Source organism: Muntiacus reevesi, chromosome 14, assembly GCF_963930625.1.
Source record: "Muntiacus reevesi chromosome 14, mMunRee1.1, whole genome shotgun sequence".
Classification (NCBI taxonomy): Eukaryota; Metazoa; Chordata; class Mammalia; order Artiodactyla; family Cervidae; genus Muntiacus; species Muntiacus reevesi.
The window spans coordinates 12,338,188-12,358,840 of NC_089262.1; the positions used below are offsets into that span (position 1 = coordinate 12,338,188).

General features: G+C 46.2%; 1 protein-coding gene across 7 annotated transcripts in view; it reads left to right on the forward strand.

Annotated features, from left to right (window-relative positions):
- The window catches only part of TRIO (trio Rho guanine nucleotide exchange factor), a 349,762-nt gene that overhangs the window by 2,907 nt on the left and 326,202 nt on the right, over positions 1–20,653 (forward strand). Inside the window, exon 1 of one of the 7 annotated variants that reach the window (XM_065905273.1) lies at positions 3,963–7,594. The exons of the other annotated variants lie outside the window; for them this stretch is intronic. The gene's annotated coding sequence lies outside the window, so the exon portion shown is untranslated. Of the gene's footprint in view, positions 1–3,962; positions 7,595–20,653 lie in introns of those variants that run through there. 7 annotated transcript variants of the gene reach the window in all.

Genomic DNA, 20,653 nt, shown 5'->3' on the forward strand with positions numbered 1-20,653 from the left:
GTGGTGGCTTTTCCACGGTGTTGTAAGCCAGGTGCTTAAGACTGCCAGCCTGATTTAGACAAGGTACTTTCTACTGGTTGCCTCTCATTTCTTGGCCCTGGAACTGTAGGCTTGGCCACCCTATTTTCTTGCCTCCTTTTTGTATACTGCAAGGATTTAGTCTTATCCTTGTGGTTACTGAGTGAAAACTGGCGACTATGATTGGATGAAAGAAGGAGAATTTAGCTTATTAGAACTTTTACATAATTAGAGCCGTTCAGGAATAGAATGCAAGGCCATGATTACTGGATGCACTCAAGCAGGGCCCTGCCACCTGCCCGGGTTGGGAGCTGGGAACTGGGGGCAGGAATCCTGCACTTGGAGAGGGTCTTGGGTGGGGGGGGGGTGGCTCTAGGGCTGTTAACCTCCTTGGACTCTGTGGTTCCCTCTGAGCTCCTAGCACCTAGTGGTCATTCTTTAGTTTTCTTGTCAAAAGGCATCACAAACATGAGCTAGTCCATTAAAAAATTTTTTTTAAGTATACAGAAGAGGAATCAGGCTTCCAGGGAGGTTGAGTGACTTGCTCAGAAGAGAACTCTGGTAGCGTTGAGGTCAGGACCGGGAAGCATTTCCCTCACTCTGGTACTCTTTCCCCAGTTGCCTGTCATGGCCAGGACTTTGCTTACATTAGTTCTCAATCCTGCTGGGACCAATCACTTTTATTGCCAATCTATTTTGGGGCCCTGTTCTTATGACAATAAATCATTCTTTCAGAGCTCTCTATTTAACCTTGCAAGAGTGTGTGTATGTGTCTGGTGGGGGTACTTACATAAATGTCTTATTTTTAACCTGCCTGGTATGTTTCAGGCTGGCATTATATGAACAGTGCAGAGCATAAGGGTGTGCGGTTATTCTGAAAGGTTGTCAGCTCACTGCAGCTAGGTTCCTTTCCTTCCTAAGTCTTACTTCTAGACCCGTGGCTGCAGCCCTTCTCTTTCCCATGGAATATGTGAAGACACTTGAGTCAGTTACTTATGGAGAGAGCAGGGTGCATGTCCTTCTATGTTGATACAATGATTTCCTCATGGAATATTGAGGGAACTTGTCTTCAGATTTCTGCTTCTAACACCACTTAAATCCCTGGCCTCTGAGCTTGCCCTGCTGCTTCTGTGTATATTTAGAAGCCTGGAAGCTTTGGTCTTTGTGAGTACCAGTAATAATTATTGTATTAAAAAGTCAGTCCTTGTTACCCTCAATATTTTGAAAAGGAAAGCAGAAGGAAAGATAGTGAATGTTGGTTTCCCCCCTTTTAGTGACACAGTGAGGTTCAGTTTCAGAGGAGAGTAGAGAGGGAGCTGGAAGTATCCTATAAGTGATTTTCAGGAAATCAGAGGACAGTAAAAAAAAAAAATCATTGAAGGAAACTTTCCATTAAGACCTTGTAAACTGACTTATTTACATAGACAGTTGTATTCTTTCCTTTGCAGTTTAACCATCCATGATTCAAAGGAAGATTTAGATGAAGCCATTTAAACCGTTTAAATGATTAACCAAAATTTAAATGAAGTCAGTGGTTCTGTTCAAGCTGTGGCATGTGGCTTAAATCTGTTCAAGTGTGTATTAAAAATATGTGATTAGCATGGCCTTTTCAGGCCTTTTAAGTGTTGTGATAATAAATGTGAGATCTGTTTCTAAGTGAAAGATGTGTTTGGAGCGGTCATAATCTAAATCAGCCGTATCTGATATTTAAGTTTATTTTCTTGACTCTTCCACTGAGGAAATAAAATTTTATCTCATATCCTTGGCGGCATTCCAGAGAAAAGTCCAATTCTTAATCAATAGCCACACTTTGCCTAGTCAAGTCATTTACGTTGATAGGGATGAATTGTGTTGCACTATAAAAAGCCGCCTTAACAACCCCCTTCATTCCTCCTCGGTTCTCTAATGAATTGGTTTTTTATTTCCTTAAGTGCATTGTCTCGATGGATTTTTAGTGGTGCCGCCGGCAGAACAGGAGCCCCCTCGGTGTGCGGGGAAGAATGGCTGAGGGCGAGAACCCCGCCGCGTTCCGGGGAAAGGGGGCGGCGCCTCCGCCGGGCTCGGTTCTTCCTCTCGCGAGCGTTCGGCTGGAGCGCCTGGGCGAACGCCCCGGGGGCGGCTGTGCGCGTCCAGAGGACAGAGATGCCGGCTTTTCTATCTTTTCCCCTGATGCTGAGCCCCGCGCAGGCCGCTCGGGGGTGGGGGACAGGGGACAGGGAACAGGGTTGGCCCAGGGGCGCAGAAAGGTTACGAGGGGTTAGATGGCGCCGGGACGGAGTTCTCTCTCGTTCCACTCCAGATTCCGCCGCTGAGCCGTCCAGTCAGCCCTGGGCAAGGGGACGAGCTCGCTCGGGAATCTTCTCAGAGCCCCTTGAGTGTGGGCGGGTGTACTTATTATTATTGTTATTATTATTATTACTGTCGTTCGCCTGGGGCCGTTCAAGGTATTCCTGTTGCTGTATCTCTGCACTGAGGGCAAAGGAGCAAAAATGGAGAAAGAGTGTGGGGCTCGGGACAAGGCCCCTCTCAGCAGGGCGCTGGCGTGCTGCCTCCTTCCCCTTCCCTGCTCCCCGCCGCCCCTGGGCTCCCGTGTCCACCGCGGAGGCCCTGCCCCCCGGACGGTGTGGCTTCTGCTTGCTGTCACAGTACCCGGCCCCAGCCCCGGGGCCTCCCAGTGAGGAGACCCCCTGGCTGGAGTTTCCAAGCGAGTGGTATTACAGTTCATGGGGGTTCCCGCTCTCCTCTTTACCGATTGGCCGCTGTCTCAGCCCTATCTTCACTTTCTCACTTGCTAATGGAAGCCTCCGTTTGCTTGGTTACCTTCATTTCCTCCTTTTTGGTTCTCTCTCCCCATAAGGAAGCCCCTGTAAACCCAAGTTCTGCACCCCCTGCCCTCTGGGAAAGGTTATATGTCTGGGCCGAGTTTGACAGGAGGGTGTGTGGTCTTCCCAGGCTTGAGGCCTAGGGGCTTGATGGGGAGAAACGGTGCGACCTCCTGGAGTATTTGGTCTAATGCCAGATGTGCTGTGGCAACATGAAACTGCACTTAGGTCATAAATATATTTGCATTGCGGGCTTCCCTGGTGACTCAGGCAGTAAAGAATCCGCCTGCAACGCGGGAGACCCATTTTTGATCCCTGGGTCGGGAAGATCACCTGAAGAAGGAAATGGCAACCCACTCCAGTACTCTTGCCTGGAGAATCCCATGGACAGAGGAACCTGGCAGGCTACAGCCCATGGGGTCGCAGAGTCAGACACGACTGAGCGACTAGCACAGCACACACACTTGCATTGTGGGCTACTGACTTCTTTGATCAGCCACATGGCTGCTCTTCGCTGGGGAGGACCGTGGAGCAGTCTATACAGCAGATCTTGTAGTTTGGAAGGAGCATGCTGTTTGGGCTCTGTTGTAAGTTAGTACAGTTTAGCAGTTGCTCTGACAGAGGAAGCTGGATTGAAAACCTTAGTGAGCAAACAGAATAGTTTCTTGGTCTAGGGTACTTTGGGTTAGTGGTGTCCGCCTGAGTCTGTCAGGCTTATTTTCTTACAGCCCATAGGCCTGTTGTGGACAGTGATGAATTGCACTCAGGTTCTCTTTAGGAGGGGTTTCTGCAAGGTCCTGCTCTTGCATGGCCTTCTCCTTACCTTCCAGGTACTTGCTATACTGCCCTGTTCCTGACCGACTGCTGGGAAGGGCTAAGGCCCTTCCTTCACTGTCTGCTGCTCTTGGTGGCATTTAAAAAAGCAGATGTGAACAGATGAACTGTGGTACATCCATTCAGCTGATGCTGCGTGAAGGAAGCCTGCCTCCAAAGGCTACATGGGAGTCCACTTGTATGACTTTCTCAAAGAAATAGAACTGGAGGGACAGAGAAGTGAGTGGTTGGTTACCAGGAGTTACAGGGGGGAAAAGGGTGGCTCCAGAGGGGCAGTGTGGGGGATGTTTTGAAGGATGATAGCATTTTGCATCCTGGCTGTGGTGGTGATTCTGCACATTAAAATTCATAGACCTGAACACAGGAAAAGGAATCCATTTGTACTGTGTGTCAGTTTAAAACTTAACATTAAACTAAGACTAGCTACAAACTGGGCAAAAATATTTATTACAATTCAGATGAAGAATTATATGTGCAGGATTGAAAAAGGGCTTCCTGAAATCAGTGAGAAAGGCAGTCCAAAAGGGAGATAGACAGTGCAACTACAGGATGGCCACACACATTCAAGGAAATGCAAATACAAATCATGAGACACCAACAGAAGCCAAATCTAATAGAAGTAATTTCTCAAAGGTAAACTTGAATAAAACTGAGTTATTTTGGGAAGAATTTTCTGTTGATTTTAAAGATAGTACAAGCTGGATTTAGAAAAGACGGAGGGATCAGAGATCAAATTGCCAACATTCATTGAATCATAGAAAAAGCAAGAGAATTCCAGAAAAACCTCTACTTCTGCTTCATTGACTATGCCAGCCTTTGACTCTGTGGGTCACAACAAACTGTGGAAAACTCTGAAAGGGATGGAAATACCAGACCACCTTGTCTGTCTCGTGAGAAACTCATATTCAGATCAAGAAGCAACAGTTAGAAAAGGACATGGAATAACTGACTGGTTCCAAATTGGGAAAGGAGTATGTCAAGGCTGTATATTGTCACCCTGCTTACTTAACTTCTATGTAGAGTACATTATGTGAAATACTGGGCTGGATGAATCACAAGCTGGAATCAAGATTGCCAGGAGAAATATCAACAATCTCAGATATGCAGATGATACTGTCCTAATGGCAGAAAGTGAAGAGGAGCTAAAGAACCATTTGATGAAAGCAGAAAGGAGAATGAAGAAGTTGGCTTAAAACTCAACATTCAGAAAACTAAGATCATGGCATCTGGTCCCATCACTTAATGGTAAATATTAATAGAAGGGGAAAAAGTGGGAGCAGTGACAGGTTTTATTTTCTTGGACTCCAAAATCACTGTGAATCACTGTGACTTTAGCCATAAAATGAAAAGACACTTGCTCCTTGTGAAGGAAAGCTATGACAGACCTAGACAGCGTATTCAAAAGCAAAGACATCACTTTGCTGACAAAGGTCCATCTAGTGAAAGCTGTGGTTTTTCCAGTAGTCATGTATGGATGTGGGAGTTGGACCATAAAGAAGGCTGAGCTCTGAAGAATTGATGCTTTCGAATTGTGGTTCTGGAGAAGACTCTTGAGAGTCCCTTGAACCTGCAAGGAGATCAAACCAGTCAGTCCTAAAGGAAATCTACCCTGCACATTTATTGGAAGGATTGATGCTCAAGCTGAAGCTCCAGTACTTTGACCTGATGCAAAGAGCCGACTCATTGGAAAAGACCCTGATGCTGGGAAAGATTGAAGGCAGAAGGAGAAGGGGGCAACAGAGGATGAGATGGTTGGATGGCTTTGCCGACTCAATGAGCGTGAATTTGAGTAAACTCTGGGAAACAGTGGAGGACAGAGAAGCCTGGTGTGCTGTAGTCCATGGGGTTGCAAAGAGCTGGACGGGCCTGAGTGACTATAAACAGTAGTCAGATGGACCTAGGTGGGACCAAACTTCCTGTAATGCCTAGGGTTAATCTGGGGAAAGGTTGAAGATAGTTACGGGGAAATAAAGATTGTTTTCTTAGATTCTATAAGAAGCATAACTTGAGAATCCGTTTGACAAGTCTGCTGACTTAAAAAAACTATCTTTAGATGCGAACAGTCACCATTTTTCCTGCTTGAAATTTTCCCACTCCGCTGAGTTTTGCTGCTGTCCAGAAAGAAAAAGAGTAGCACAGGCAGAGTGGTCTGCTGTGCCTTGACATTCCTGGTGTTAAAGAGGGAATTTCTAGGAATAAATTTCACTTGGAGGAGGGGGCGTTGTTCCTGCATAAACAACTATGTGAGATCATTCACCCTCAGTTCTTGGACTTTCCTACATGTAATTAACTCTGAAGCTGTGTATTTCACAGTGTTCATGGTTAAGAAGTGAATTTATAAAGTGTTAGTCTCCCCACTTAAGACTCATAACCATAAAGTGAAGTTGTTCTTGAACTTGAGAAAAACACAATTCAAGTTCAAATACTTTTAGATAGGTTTTGTTGGTGTCTCTTCAAGTATGGTCGCCTGTGTGTATCTTGGAAAAGTCATAAAAAAACCCACTTTGGAATTCTGTGAATGGGAGGTGTTAGTGCAAGAAGTAATGAATATATCAGAGACTGATATTTGAAATCTTTTTTTTTTTTTTGGCCACATGGCCTGTGGGAGCATAGGTGCCCGACCAGGGATCCAACCCCTAGGCCCTGCATTGGAAGCACAGAGTCTTAACTACTGGACTTCCAGGGAAGTCCTTGAAATCTATTTTAAAACAACCCATGTTTCTTAGTATAGATGAAGTGGAATGTATAAATAACATGTATTTTAGGGCAGGATATTTTAATTTGAGTTAGAAAATTAGGCTTCTGAAAAGTCTGAGAGGTTGGTGAAAACAGTATATACAGTTTTTCCATCGTTGATTCCTTTTACTTCACTTCCTCTTCTCATTCTGATTCATGTCTTCAAGGATTGCTCTTTCCTTCGTTATTGCTGCTGTTGAACGTCGGACCTGCAAAGCCGAGCAGGGCCCTCCTGGGCAATGTGGATTCTGCAAGTTTTATGTTTTCTTACTTGCTTTTACTCTTAGTTAATGCTTGTTCTTGACATCAGATGCACTAGGATCTGCAGGAATAACAAAGTGCATGTTATTTATTTTTATTAGTTTAGCTTTTAAGTGATAAGGACCAAAAAGTACAATTCCTCTGTTTATTCTGTGGGTACACACAAATATATTGGGAAGCAGTGCTTTGATTAGACTGTTGCTTTAAGTGTTTCTGCTGATCTAGAATCAGTTCTAAGAGTGAAATCTCCAAAGTCTAAATTGTCTAATACTTTACCATCCTAATAACAAATAGATTCCTGGTGTCTGATACTAAACAGATGTTTCTTGCTTGTAGATAGCTATTAAAAAAAAAACAAAACATTGTGATTATGAGAAACCCCTTCCAGCCCTCACTGTCCTTTTCAGTACCACAGTGATGGTAGCTGGCACCCAAGGACCCTAACCAGCTCCAAAAAGCCAGTTTGCACCGAGGCAGAGTGTATTTCACACATTTATTCTGGGGTTACTTCACCTCCATCTAAACGTTATTGCTCTTGTCCTAATATATCTTGGGTCCAGGAACTTTGAGAACCGTCGCTAATTGGATGGTTTCCAGGCCATCCGTTTCCTTCACGTGACAGTTCCGTTCACGTGTCTCCCTCTGGGAGAGCAACTCCTCGCGGGAGTAGTGAGTTTCAGCATTGTGCAAGCTGGCCGTGTACCTTTTCCTTTCGGGATATTTGACTGCAGCCTGAGAGATGCAGAATCTGCTGTGTTCATTGTTGGGCATCTCTCATCTCCATGGCATCATTTATAGGTCCTGTCTCAGCCCTGCTGATTGCTGAACACAAAGAAGGGGACAGCCTGCTGGTGAGATGGGACCTGTCCCCCCCGAATCACATTACAGGAGACCTCTGACTGTAAACCCTGCTCAGGATTAAGGTGGGATGATGGTAAATTGCCTGTGACAGCTTGTACTGTGAATTTGGGGCTGTTTGTGGGAAAAATGGGATGGCGGGCAGTCGTGGAACCTCGCGCTTGCTGTAACCTAAGTCTTCAGCAGCAGCTGCCAGAGCGATATGGGAGGCCAGGACCCCCAGTCCTTGGGGATCAGCTAACATCTTCAGTGTTAGGCTCCATAGAGGGTCAAGTAAGTGCATGCAGAAGCAATAACCTGCTTGTAACGTCAGAGAGTGATATTTAAAATGCCCTGTTTATTTTCTCCCCCCCCCCCCCCCAAACGTTATGAACGTCAGCCTTGTCCTTCAAGAAAACCTGGTGAAGCTTTCTCTTAACTATTATCTCTGTTGCTGCTGCCACCTGAGGGTCTATGGGTCTAGGTGTGCGCAGGTGTTTTATATACGTTTTCTCATGTAAAATCAGATTCCCACCCCCCCCACCCCCCCAGCCTCCAGCAGGTGGAGGCTATTTCTGTGTTCAGATGAGGATCTTAGCCTCTGGGGAGGATGAATGACTGCCCCAGTTTGCACTGCTTGTAAGGGCTCGGGCTGGAATTTAAACCCACAGCTGCCAGACCACAAAGCCCCCACATCGCCTTTTCTTCTCCAGTGGAGGGAAAGAGGAGAAATGACCCTCCCTCCATACAGCATCCCACAAGGCCCGGTGTTATAATTGTCAGATCTTTATTTTTTTTTATTTTTTTTATTGTCATAGAATTACCTTTTTTTTTTCATTTGTTTTTATTAGTTGGAGGCTAATTACAATATTGTAGTGTGGAGATTTCTTAAAAAACTGGAAATAGAACTGCCATATGACCCAGCAATACCACTTCTGGGCATACACACTGAGGAAACTAGATCTGAAAGAGACACGTGCACCCCAATGTTCATCGCAGCACTGTTTATAATAGCCAGGACATGGAAGCAACCTAGATGCCTATCAGGAGACGAATGGATAAGGAAGTTGTCAGATCTTTAAAACTGAATATGTACATCCTCGTGTGTTGAAGATGGAAGCTGTAATTTACAAGTCTCACACCGAACAAAAGTGGAATGACAGATTCCGGGATAGAGCAAGCACTTTTTTACTGTAGTCTGAGCCCTGTGATTTAGCTTCTGTGCCTTTCCTCTTCTCACTTGATGTTCCTTGTTACATAAATAACCCCAGCAACCCAGCTGTCCTACTGAGGTGGTTTTGAGTTTTGCTGCCTCCGACCTGTCTCTGTCTAGGGAGGACTCTTGTGGCCGGGCTGGTCCCCACTTCCCTGGCTGTGGCCACTTGGTCTGAAGTGGGAGGAAGTCTCGGTGGCCGTCAGGGTTGGCGGAGGGAAGTTTGGGAAGGGCAGGGAGAGGCTAGCTGGGGAGGGAAGTTTTCCAGCCATTGGCTGTGTGTGTCACATTGTAAAGAATTCCCGGGCTTCCTTTCTTACTGAGGAAGGTTGCATGGGTGGGGGCATGGGGAGGGGCTGGAGACTGCTAAGCCGCTTTCTCTGGGGCAGTTTTATGAGGTGGGTGTGGTCATTCCCGGGTTCTTTCTAGAACTGTTTTGTTGCAGCTTCTCATGTCTTTGCTGTTATTCATGGAAATGTACGCATAGATGATGAATGTTGTGGTCATGGGGAACAGAGACTTGCTTCCTGCCATCCTCTCTTAGTGGGATAACTCCTGGGTGTGTGTTCTAGGTTTCCGTTTCTGTGGGGTACATTTCCATCAGGTATACCTTACCTGTCCCCATCACAGTATGTCACCGGAAGGTGTACTATTCTCTTAAAATCTAATTTTCCTTTCTTCCTGGTTTATTCAAGGAGTTTCTTAAGTTTCAATTTTTTTTTTTTTTTGTTTAATTATTGCTTTTAAGAAAATTCTACAGTTAAAGTCATATTGGCCTACTGTTGAATGGGAGAGTATGTGCTTTTGACATGCTATTTTAGTTGATCTTGATTTAAAAGCAGCACAGGAGGTACAAGGCTCAAATTCATATCAATTTAGTCAAGTTGAGATGTCACTTGTATGCATCATTTCTGGCTGTTTAGTTGGTTCTTGTCTTCATGGTTGATTGCATTTAAAGCTTGTTGTGGTTTTTTCTGCTGGAGGAGATAGCAGATGAATTTATTTTGAGAAGCCAGTTCTCATGTTCAGAGAAGAACTCAAAATCCCCAGTTGTTACTGTTTCACTGCAGGACCATCACCACCTCCTTCCCTCCCCCCTCTCTGGATATGTACACACACACACACACACACGACACACATATATTTGTATATGTTAAATTTAGATGTTATTTTATATCTGAACCATTTGAGAGTAAGTTGCAAGGTGATGGTGCCCTTACCTCTAAAAGGTGACACCACAGTATTTTCTCAGAGCCAAGGACATTCTCTTCCATAATGACCCAAATTAGAAATTAATTTTTATGTGTTATTATCTAAATCTGCTGACTTCAATGAAATTTTATCAGTTGTTCCAGAAAGTCTTGGTGATTAAAAAAAATCTTGGTGGTCCAGCATTCTGTCCAGGAACACATACGATTATTGATAGATTTAGTTGTCTTATCTCTTTGGTTTTCTTTAATTTGGAACATCTCCCCAGCCTGTTTGTTTTGTTCCCTGGCAGGTTCTAGTCAGTTTTTTGGACTGTCCCTCGGTTTGGGTGGAGTGTCCCTCCTGACCAGGTTCAGGTCGTGCGTGGCCGATGGAAGGGCTGAGTCCTTCCCCTAATGCCCCATGGGGGACCTAGCTGTCACCTGCTCTCTGTGAGATGTTCGTTCAGTCTTCTGATGCGGGGGGTGACTACCACTGTACTGTTCCCTTGTTATCAGCGTCTTGTGAAGAGAGAATTCGAGACTGGAAAATCCTGTTCCTTTGCTGACTCTAATTTGCTGGTTATCTCCATTGCTGACTTTTGCCCGAATCAGTGATTATGATGATGGTTTCAACCTGGTGAGTTTTCTAGCTTCATTACTCCTTCTGTGTTTCGTTGGCTTTCGACCGTAAGGGCAGAGCCTCTCTTTCTGCTGCACTTGTTTATTTCTGTAAGTGTGGCCTTACAGATTCCCGTCTTGTTGTTCAATCGCTAAGCCGTGTCTGACTCTTTGTGACCCCAGGGACTGTCTTAGTCAGTGGGCTATAATCCTTTGATGTCATTACTTAGTTTGATGCTCAGTTGTTCATGATCTGGCCAGTGGTGTGCTTTCAGACTGGCTCCTTTTTCTTTTGTGACGTGTCCCCATCCTTTATGGGGCACTTCCTTATTTTCTGACACAGTGAAATGTCCCAGGCTTATGTTCTTTCTGACTCCAGCCCTGAAATTGCCACTTCTCCAAGGAGCCCTGGTTCATTTTAGCAGAAGACAGCATGAAGAAACTCAATCTGGGCACTGAGTGTGCTAATGCTACAGGGGTGTTACCGCTTCCAGAACCCCTCAGTGCACAGAGCCGGAAGCGGGGAGTTTACGTGCACACATGCTTGTGTGCGCACACACTCAGCATCACATGACACGTGCTGTTCTTGGTGCACCTGTCTGTAATAAAAACCACGAGTTTGTACACATGCCTTCGATTCCAGTCTAGTACTACAGACTGTATTTCAGTTTTCCCTTTCCCAAATTTGTTAATTCCCTTCTCTGACAGTGAAGGCTCCTTTTATCCCCAACGTCTGCACAGACTTACTCAGTCCTAGAAAATGCAGAAAGCAATTTCGAAATGTTAAGCCATACCACTGTGATAAATGAACCTACATCTTCAAGTTGAAACTGTTCAAATCGGCAGTTAGCGGTCAGCTTCTGTTCAGCTCCGTGCCTTGTCACTTAGTCACCCAAAGAAAACAGATGAAGTCATGGGCTGGAACTCCCCCGAGGCGTGTTTAAGAAAAGAGCTGCCAGACTCCGTCAGCAGCTCGCTTTCTGGGGATGTTGAAGCACAACGTTGGAAAATCAGGAGTTGCCAAAAAAGAAGGGGAGATTAATTTCTAACAAGTGTGGTTTATAAAGCCAACACCTGTTGTGGGCAAAACAGTTGATCATCTTCATCTCCATGTACTTGTTGCCAGAAGAGAGGAGGGAAAAGGAAAAAAGTGTTGAGATACTAAGAATGAGTGATTGGATGCAAGGGATGGTCTGAGTATGGGTGGGTGTTGAGTGGAGGCTGGGGAGAGGGTGGTCTTTTCACAGGAATCCGTCACGTGCTATGAGTAGAGGAGAGAGCTGAGTGCGTGGAGTAAGTCATGAGTCATGACTTGCGAGGCTTGCTTTCTGCCCTTCATTGACTACATGTTTCTTCCCAGAAGCCACCTCTGGAGTGTCCGAGTTAACGCAGGATTTCTAGGAAGTGTCTGTGGGCACTCAGTTCTAGAAACTGTGGGCCGCTGGGTGCAGATCTCATTACAGGCAAGATGAATTTTTGCTGCTCAGAGGTTTGCTCCATTAAATGATGACACAGAAAGAACACAGACTCTTGATCTGGGGAGACAGTGTCAGTTTTCTTTGTTGTGCTCTGTTTCCTGTGCCTGTCTGCGTGCTCCTTGGATGGTCGTCTGGGAGTCAGCCTCTGTACCTGTACAAGCCCTTCCTACAACTAGACAGTTCAGCCAAAAAGAAGAATCTTAATTTGCTTGTTAACGCCCTAAGAGCAAAAGCCTTTTTGTTTGGAAAACTTGGAGAATAAAAGGTCATGACTGCTACTGGGTCAAGCATTCTGGGGAAGGGCTTTTGGGTGCTGGCAATATTCTGGGATTACCTAGTGGCCAGTGGCTTAGCAGTAAAGAATCTGCAATGCAGGAGACGAGAGTTCAATTTCTGGGTGGGGAAGATCCCCTGGAGAAGGAAATGGCAACTCGCTCCAGTATTCTTGCCTGGAGCATCCCACGGACAGAGGAGCCTGGCAGGCTACAGTCCACGGGGTCGCAGAGAGCCGGGCCTGACCAAGCGGACACACATCATGGTGAATATACTAAATATACTAAAGTCAACTGTACACTTTTTTTTAAAGGGAGAATTTTACACTCTGCGAGTTATGTATCAATAAAAAGGATGCAACTAAATTGTCAATATTTCAGAGTCTTCAACAGCTTCATTTATTGAGTGCTTACAGCCACCAGCTATTTAATTTTCATAGTCCTCTGCAGGGTAGGCAGTGGCATCTGGTGTTGTACCCGAGGGAGGGGACTCAGAGAGGGTTTTAACTTCCTGCAGGTCAGTAGCTCTTTTAGGGCCGGCCCGGAGGATCCAAGCATGCAGTGGTCTCCGGGCGGGGTCCTGGGTGGAAGGAGTGTGCCTGCAGGGTTTTCTCCTGCTGTACCCTGCATATCACACTGCGTGTGGGACACCATCCACGGAGCTTTCTTTGGTGTCTGAGAGAGGAAAAAAAAAAAGAAATCACTCCTTTCTGAAGGAGGGCCTTATAGATAAGATCTCATTTGGCTTCTGTTGTGATTTGATGGTGTGTGCCTGCTCAGTCGTTTCAGTCATGTCCAACTGTTTGCGACCCCATGGACTGTAGCCCGCCAGGCTCCTCTGTCCATGGGATTCTCCAGGCAAGAACACTGGAGTGGGTTGCCGTACCCTCCTCCAGGGGATCCTCCCCCACCAGGGGTCAAACCTGCATCTAGGTGCATCTCCTGCATTATAGGTGGAATCCTTACCATGGAGCCACTGGGGAATGTTGATTTGATGGTATATTTGGTAGTTTCTTAGAGAATGTTGACTTATCTACCCCATTGAAAATTTCGGGGCATCTGTCAAAAAGGTAAGGACAGCCTTTGCTCCCCTGTAGGTGGTGTATCTGTGGGCCCTGAGAGCGCAGCTGAAGTGATTCAAACTGGGGATCGCACCCTTGCAGCATCCTGGGGAAGTTGAGGGAGAGGCAGCATGGTGCCCTGCTTCCACTCAAAGTGGCTGCCAGGGTCCTCCTGCTCATGTGAGTTCTCCGTCCTTGGATATTGGAGTCAGCTCTGATCACTCGCGTACACCCGGCCAGCGTGTTAGACTCCAAGACAGAAACCGTACCAATTTGCATAAAATCGCATATGCTCTGTTGCAAGAATTTTCATTGTGCCTGTTTTAGAATTGAGTTGACACTTCATACAGAGTATGTGAGCTTCACTTAAAAGGAGATGTCTCAGAAAGAAGAATTTGGCTTTGACATTACTTTTGGGCATGGTCCCTGAAAGAAAGGAACCATGGAAGACTTTTTTTTTTTGAGCATTTTGAAACCTTTTCTCTTGCTTCCATACATTAAAAGCACGTAAAGGAGGTTGGGGTTTTGTCTGCTGTGTCGCCTGCCTGCACGGGGACCAGAGGTCTGGTGGGACAGGAGCCTTCCTGCTGGCTGGTGAGCTTTTTATGATGTTTGTTCTGTCATCTTTGTTTCTCCGTTTCAAATGCCTAGCTCAGAATTGCTTGGCGCTTGAAGTGGTTTTCATCTTCACAGGACTTTATGGACATTGTTTAATGTACATGGCACTGTGTAATGAATGAGCTGTTTATCCTTTGATCTGTGTCAATATGCCAGGTGCCATACAGCTGGAGAAGACAGAAATAATATTCTGGCCGGCGGGAGTTTGTATCTCTAAAGAGACAAGGTGATTAGCAGGTTCTCTCTTCTGGCCTCTTTTGAAAATGTGCTGGGGAATAATGTAGAAATTAAAAGGACAAGAGGTGATCAGTGAGCCCAAGTCCACCTAATTGGAATTGCTCTCAAGGTGAAAATGAAATTTGAGGTGCTCTTGAAAAGACCAAGTCGATTATCTCTCACTTATCGCACGTATATTGACATACATAATATTTTTCCTGTTTACAGATGAGGATTTTGCCAAAGCTAGGGCAGAATTATTTTCAGTTCTCTTTATACCACCCCCGAATCCTCTTTTTCTTTGCCTGGGGTAGAGGGATGTGCTTTGTAACCAAAGCTATGTGAGAGTCACAAGTGCAGTTTTCTGAGTTTCAGGCCTGATCAGTCCCTCTGCCCTCGCTGGGCTGGCCTCAGGGGAAGCTTCTAGACCTCTTGCCCATCAGCTGCTCGAACCCCCATTGCACACCCCACGCTGTGACCCTGCCGTTGGCCCTGTCTCTGTGTTTGGTGTTCCCTCCTCTTCTTGGTTTTCCTAACTGCCTCAGCTTAGGTCAAGCGTCACTTCCATTAGGAAACCACCCATGTGTCTTCTCCTGGCCTCATTGGTTGGCTGTGTTGGCGTAGAACCTCGTGTAGACTGCGTTCTGGTTCTGGGTCTTTGGGTCGTGGTTGTTCCTGTGAGGGTGGGCTGCTGGTCTCTAACCTAGGGCAAGCTCCAAGGAGAGATGCAGTCAATGCTTTTTGATTCACTGTTCCTTAACCCAGCCAGCTGGAGAAGGAAATGGCATCCCACTCCAGTGTTCTTGCCTGGAGAATCCCATGGACAGAGGAGCCTGGCGGGCTACAGTCCTTGGGTTTGCAAGAGTTGGACACGACTTAGTGACTAAACCACCACCACCACCACCCCAGCCTGGATCAGAATCACCCACAAGGTTTAAAAAATTACAGAATTGATAGCAATTCTCATTTAGTAGTTCTACAATAGGGCCCTAGATTCTGTATTTAATAAAAACCCTACTGGTAATTCATATGCCCAACCAGAGATAGCAACCCTGAGTTACACCAAGGTGCCCTTGCTGGTTTTGGTTGCGGGTCATGGCTAGTTTTGGGGAATACGCTCAGTGTGCAGACCCTTCTGCTTACACACATGGAGGAAGCAGAGAGAGGGAGTGCGGGCCACGTGTGACGGTACGGCCTTCGTGCAGAAGAAGACTGGCCCGTTGAGGCGCCGGCCGACCAGCGTGGTTGTCTGCTGTGTGAACAGGCTTGAGTGCACAACTGGCCTTCCAGACTCGCATTTGAAGTCACTGTGTTGCCATAGAGATGTTATGTAGTGTTGAAGGAGATTAGAGAAATCACGTCGTAAATTATCAGCACAGATGGCTTGTAATTTAACACTCTCCTAGCCCGTGTTCTTTGTACTGGTACTTGAGAATGCTTGAAAACAACAGTTCCTACTTTGTTTTTCACCTGTAAAAATGGCAGCGTTCATACTGTGATTTGAAATGGAACTTATCATCGCCACCCACACACACAGTATACGAAGGCAGTGACAGGTGGGAGAATACCTGAAAACATTTTGGGAGTGGCCTCTTTACCTCTACCTTTAAAACTCACATGTAATTTGCTTTTTTTTTCCCCCCAGTCCACTTAGATTTCATACTTTGCCTTATTATTAGTATTATTTTTAAAATTTTTATTAAAAACATTTTTTTTCTTTAAGGCTGTGCTGAGTCTTTGCTGCTGAGTGGGCTTGCGTTAGCTGCATGAGCGGGCTCTGCGCTCTGGTTGTGGAGCCTGGGCTTCTCATCACAGTGGCTTCTCTTGTTGCAGAGCACAGGCTCTAGGTGCCGAGTCTCAGGAGTTGGGACTTGTGGGCATGGTGTTGGGGCCTGTGGGCTTAGTCAATGCTTTTTGATTCACTGTTGCTCCATGGGATGTGTGATCTTCCCGGACCAGGAATCGGACCTGTGTCCCCCGCATTGGCAGGTGAATTCTTAACCACTGGACTACCAAGAAAATCCCCTCTCCCTTATTATTTTGATAGCACTAGTCAGGGATAATTTGTATCTCCTGGCTTGATAGTAAAAGGAATATAACAAGATATCGTAGATTCAGGCAACATGCTGACTTTTAAGGTGTTTTATATGTGATTGACAGTATAAAGGGTGTTTTCCATAAGACATCTCTTTGAAACTTTTTCCTCTTCTGTTTTAATCTATGAACTGATGGGTTGCTCTTAAAGATTATATCCCTCATCAAGGAAAATTATTCTTTCCCTCTTGCAGGGAACTAGAGTTCTGAAATATGCATGCATGTAGGCATACACACACATACACACACATGCATGCTTATAATTTACATTGTGTAAATGAGAGTAAATATAGATCTAAACCACTTTAAATTAGGAAATGATAATCCTATTAATATAATTTAAAAATTAGGTACTTGGGTTTAGTTATAAGAACATAATTCTTAGATTTTTTCCCCCCTCCCATTCTGAAAGTATCCAGAATTAACAGGCTGTCCCTACATACATTTTCATGAGTCTCATGCCTCATTTCTGTAAGCAGTTATTTGCAAAGAGGAAATTAATAAGTTTTCCTGTCTGCAGTTCGTTCTTGACTTGCTTAGAGGTGAATGTGGCGTTGACTGTACAGGGCGCTTCTCTGGCTCTGCCTGTGTGAGTACTTTCTATGGCCCTTGCTGCTGGTACGGGTGGTGGCTTCTGATGCTCTTGCGTGGTAGGTAGGTCAGTTGTGAACCCAGCTCTGCTGGGTATAGTAATTCCTTCAGGATGAATCATTCAGTATAAATCTTTTGACACCTCTGTGTCAGTGCTGGAAAATTTAACAGCAACAACAAAAACCTTGGTAATTATATTGAAAAGCTTCTGAAAAATCTTACTAGAGGCCTCAGAGCCATCACAGGTTCGAGGAGGGAAATGTTGGGAGTTAAGCCCCAGTTTCTCTGAAAAGCATGGCACACCACTTGGCAAGGTTGGCTCAACCTCCTGGGAACCATTCTCTGTTGGCACTGGCTTGAATGAATCAGGGTGAAATTGCCCAATTATTGAAATGGATTGCTTGAGGGGAGGTTATTTGGCTTATAAACCCACCTGTCACGGTAATGAGGCAAAACTGATGGTAGAATCTGCTCAGGATCTGATTACATCAAGGGAAGAGAGGCTCCTGCTGCCCAAACCCAGGGCTTGTTTTCCTGAGATTGCTTTACGGATGCTTGGACAGTGCCCTCCTGGCCAGTGGGATTTGGAGAGTCACTGGGTAGCTTTCCATGAACTTACTCCTCGTTAGCAGGAAAGGCTCATCTTTTCCCTCTGGTCAGAGTTGGAATGAGTCCTGTTTTGTTCCCCTTGTGAACCCACTGGCGTTGGTGTGCTTGTCTGTTTCGTCTTCCAGGCCTCTAAACTCATCTCTCTCTTGCTTGCTTGTTACCTCTGCAAGAGGAACCTCCTCATGCAGTGTCTGCACGTTTAACGCACGTTCAGCCTGTTACCCATGGTGTCCCGAGGTATCGCTGTCATCTTGCTTGTTAGAAACACTGAGGACACGTGCGGCCCCCAGAACCATGGACAGCAGGACAGGTTGGCTCTTGCCAGTTGCCCCTGGCCGTGTATGGCCGTGGAGCTCTCTGAAGGAAGGATGCTCTCAAGGAAAGTGAATGAACGCAAGCTCCCCCGCCCCCACCCCTAACTTCCCAGTAGCTGTATTTTATTTCATTTTTCCTGTTGACCATCCATCTTTCATTCAGAGGCTCTGTCTCTGCGTGTCCTTCAGAGGGACTTTCTTTAGGAGAGTGACTCACCCAGAGTTCATTCTCACAGCGTTAGTCCTTCACAAACAGAGCCCCATCTGCCTTACTGAAAAGCAAGCTTTTCAGAAAGGCCCCGGAACCCTGTAAATAGCTGTCACCAGTGCCTTCATTCAGAGCTGTGTGTTGCTCTGAGCCCTGGGTTCATCCACCTGTCCTGGGTTTTCTGGCATCCAGACGAGGTCAGGTCAGCTAGAATGGGATGGATGGTGGCTGCCAGGGGCACACGCCCTGATTCTGGACCTGTTGCAGTAGCCAGTGCCATTCTTCACGAAACCGACTCTCTTCTTTTTTAATCCCTTGTTTTCTCACTTTTTTCCTGCCTCTTATGTGTCTTCTCTGATCACTTACACCGCGCCTGGGCCATTGCTGGACTTGGCTGGAGGCAGATGAGAGTCCGATTTCTGGGTCAGGCACTTAGAAGCATCCACAGCGAGGCTCCCCGTGGAGAGTCTTGATAAATAAAGCACTGGCACAGGTACAGTCTTGGACTGGGGGAGCAGCGATGTCGGCGGAGCCCCCTGCCCTGTCCCCAGGCCCCTCGTGAGGCCCCTCCTTCGGGTCCCCTCCTGTCTCCTCTGTGCCTTTTCACCTGGCATCACCCCTGACTCTGAATCTTTTTCTACTTGACACTTTTTTTTAAAAAAATTGTATGCCGTACCACACAGTATGCAGGATCTTGGTTCCCTGACCTGCCCGACTCTTGGCGACCCCATGGACTGTAGCCCTCTAGGCTCCTCTGTCCGTGGAATTTTCCGGGCAAGAATACTGGAGTGGGTAGCTATTTCCTTTTCCATACTCGACGCCTCTTTAACCACAGGTAAATCTAATGTAAAACTGGCATTGGATGATGATCTTTGCTAAACTTTGTTTAGCAAATAAAATACCACTAGTTCTGATTTTGGGGGTAATTCGATTCCTCTGGCTGAACTGCGGTATAATTACTCATCACATTTCAGTTGGGCTCTGTCACCCCAGCATCAGGTACTTTCTTCCTGATACTTTATTTTCTTAGCTGTTGTTGACATCAAGGCTCATGGTTGTATTCCCAGCACCCGGCACCCAGTCGGTGCTTATTGAACATTGGCTGGAGGAACAGGCAAGGGCACGCACATCCGAGGGCGGGAGGCAGATGTTGGCTCGAGGCCCAGATGTCTTTCTGGTGTAACATCCTCTCTTGTGCCGGACGGTGGGAGGAAGAGAGCCGGCTTGTGCACCTGGGGCGTGTGCATGCAAGCTGCTGGCCGGCCGGGTGAGGAGAAGCAATGGCCCCTCTCCTCGTTTGGCTGTTTTCGTATTGCTGTGTTGACCTGCTTACTGCTGTTTATTGTTGAAGAGTTAGCTCCTTCTCCAGACCCACGAAGCCTCTCCCGCTTGGCAAGCGGACTTGTCTCCCTTGCCATCCCCAGCTCCATCTAGCCTGGCCAGGCTCAGCAGATTCCGTGTCTGCTGAGTGACTACTAGGTTTGATCAGTTGCAGAGGAGAGTGAAGAAGCATCTTTTCTCAAGGTTTCCTTTGAGATTGGGATCTAGTCGCTGGTGAATGTTTTTGTTCCAACGAATTGATTTCCCAGTGGGTAGACTGTGGAAAGGTTGCGTTGGGGAGTGAGAGTGCTGGTTTTCTAAGCTCTCGGGAATGTTTTCTTAGGAGAGCTTTCCATCAGCCTGCTAAGAAAGTTTCAGGTCCTTCTCGGCCTTCCCTTTTCCTTACCTCGCTTCCATTTCGGAGACTTCCCCTCCCTTTTAAGGCTTTAGTTACAGGAATCTGAAAACAGGCCACAGGGCCTTTTAAAATTATACACATCAATATGAGGCCAACCCAGTTTTTCATAAATAGGTCAAGCTGTTTCTGTAAAGTCGGGTTTCAAAAACACTCTCTCCTTTGAAAGAAAGAGGTATTTTAAGGAAAGATGAGCCCCCAAGCAGGCAGGCACAACCAGTGTTCAAAGCTCAACTGTTGGCAGGGCCTGAGACTTCAGGCCACAAGGAGATGCTAATTTCTGGGGCCTATCTTGGATGGGCTACCAGGTGCCACAGGCGTTAATTCTCAAGGGAGAGTCTGCCCTGGGCCACACATGTTGTTGGGCCAGGCTGGGTGTGAAGAGGAAGGCAGGGGGCAGACCTATAAGGGGCTCTGGGTCCCGGAGAGGCAGCTTCTGAACGTGGGCTGTGAGGAGCCAGCGTTGCACTCAGGGAGGGTAGCGGAGACAGAATTTCTTCAGTTGACCAAATATTCTTGCTTCATTTAACTACCAAACATTTATTTCTTATAGAGAGATCAACTTAAACATCTCCCTGAAGTTCATTTTTTACTGATGTTGTGCTTTCAATCTCTGTTATCAGAATCAGCTGATAACAACCTGATGTTGTGAAGGCATCTGAATGGTAGCACCTCAGGGGAGGGAAGAAACTATGGTGGGACTTGCAAGGAGGCTCTTCATGCTTATTTGAGAATAGATATCCTTGAAGAATGGTGGTCATCTGTGGCGTGCTCCTTGGAAAAGTTTCTTGGACTCTGTCTCATGTTTGTAAGGTTGAATAGAGGTCTGACTAGCTGTGAAGACTGTGTTCACAGGTGTAAACATTCACAGTATCACACCGAGAACATCGCCCCGAAGTCACGGGTGGAATGCTTTATCATGCATGCA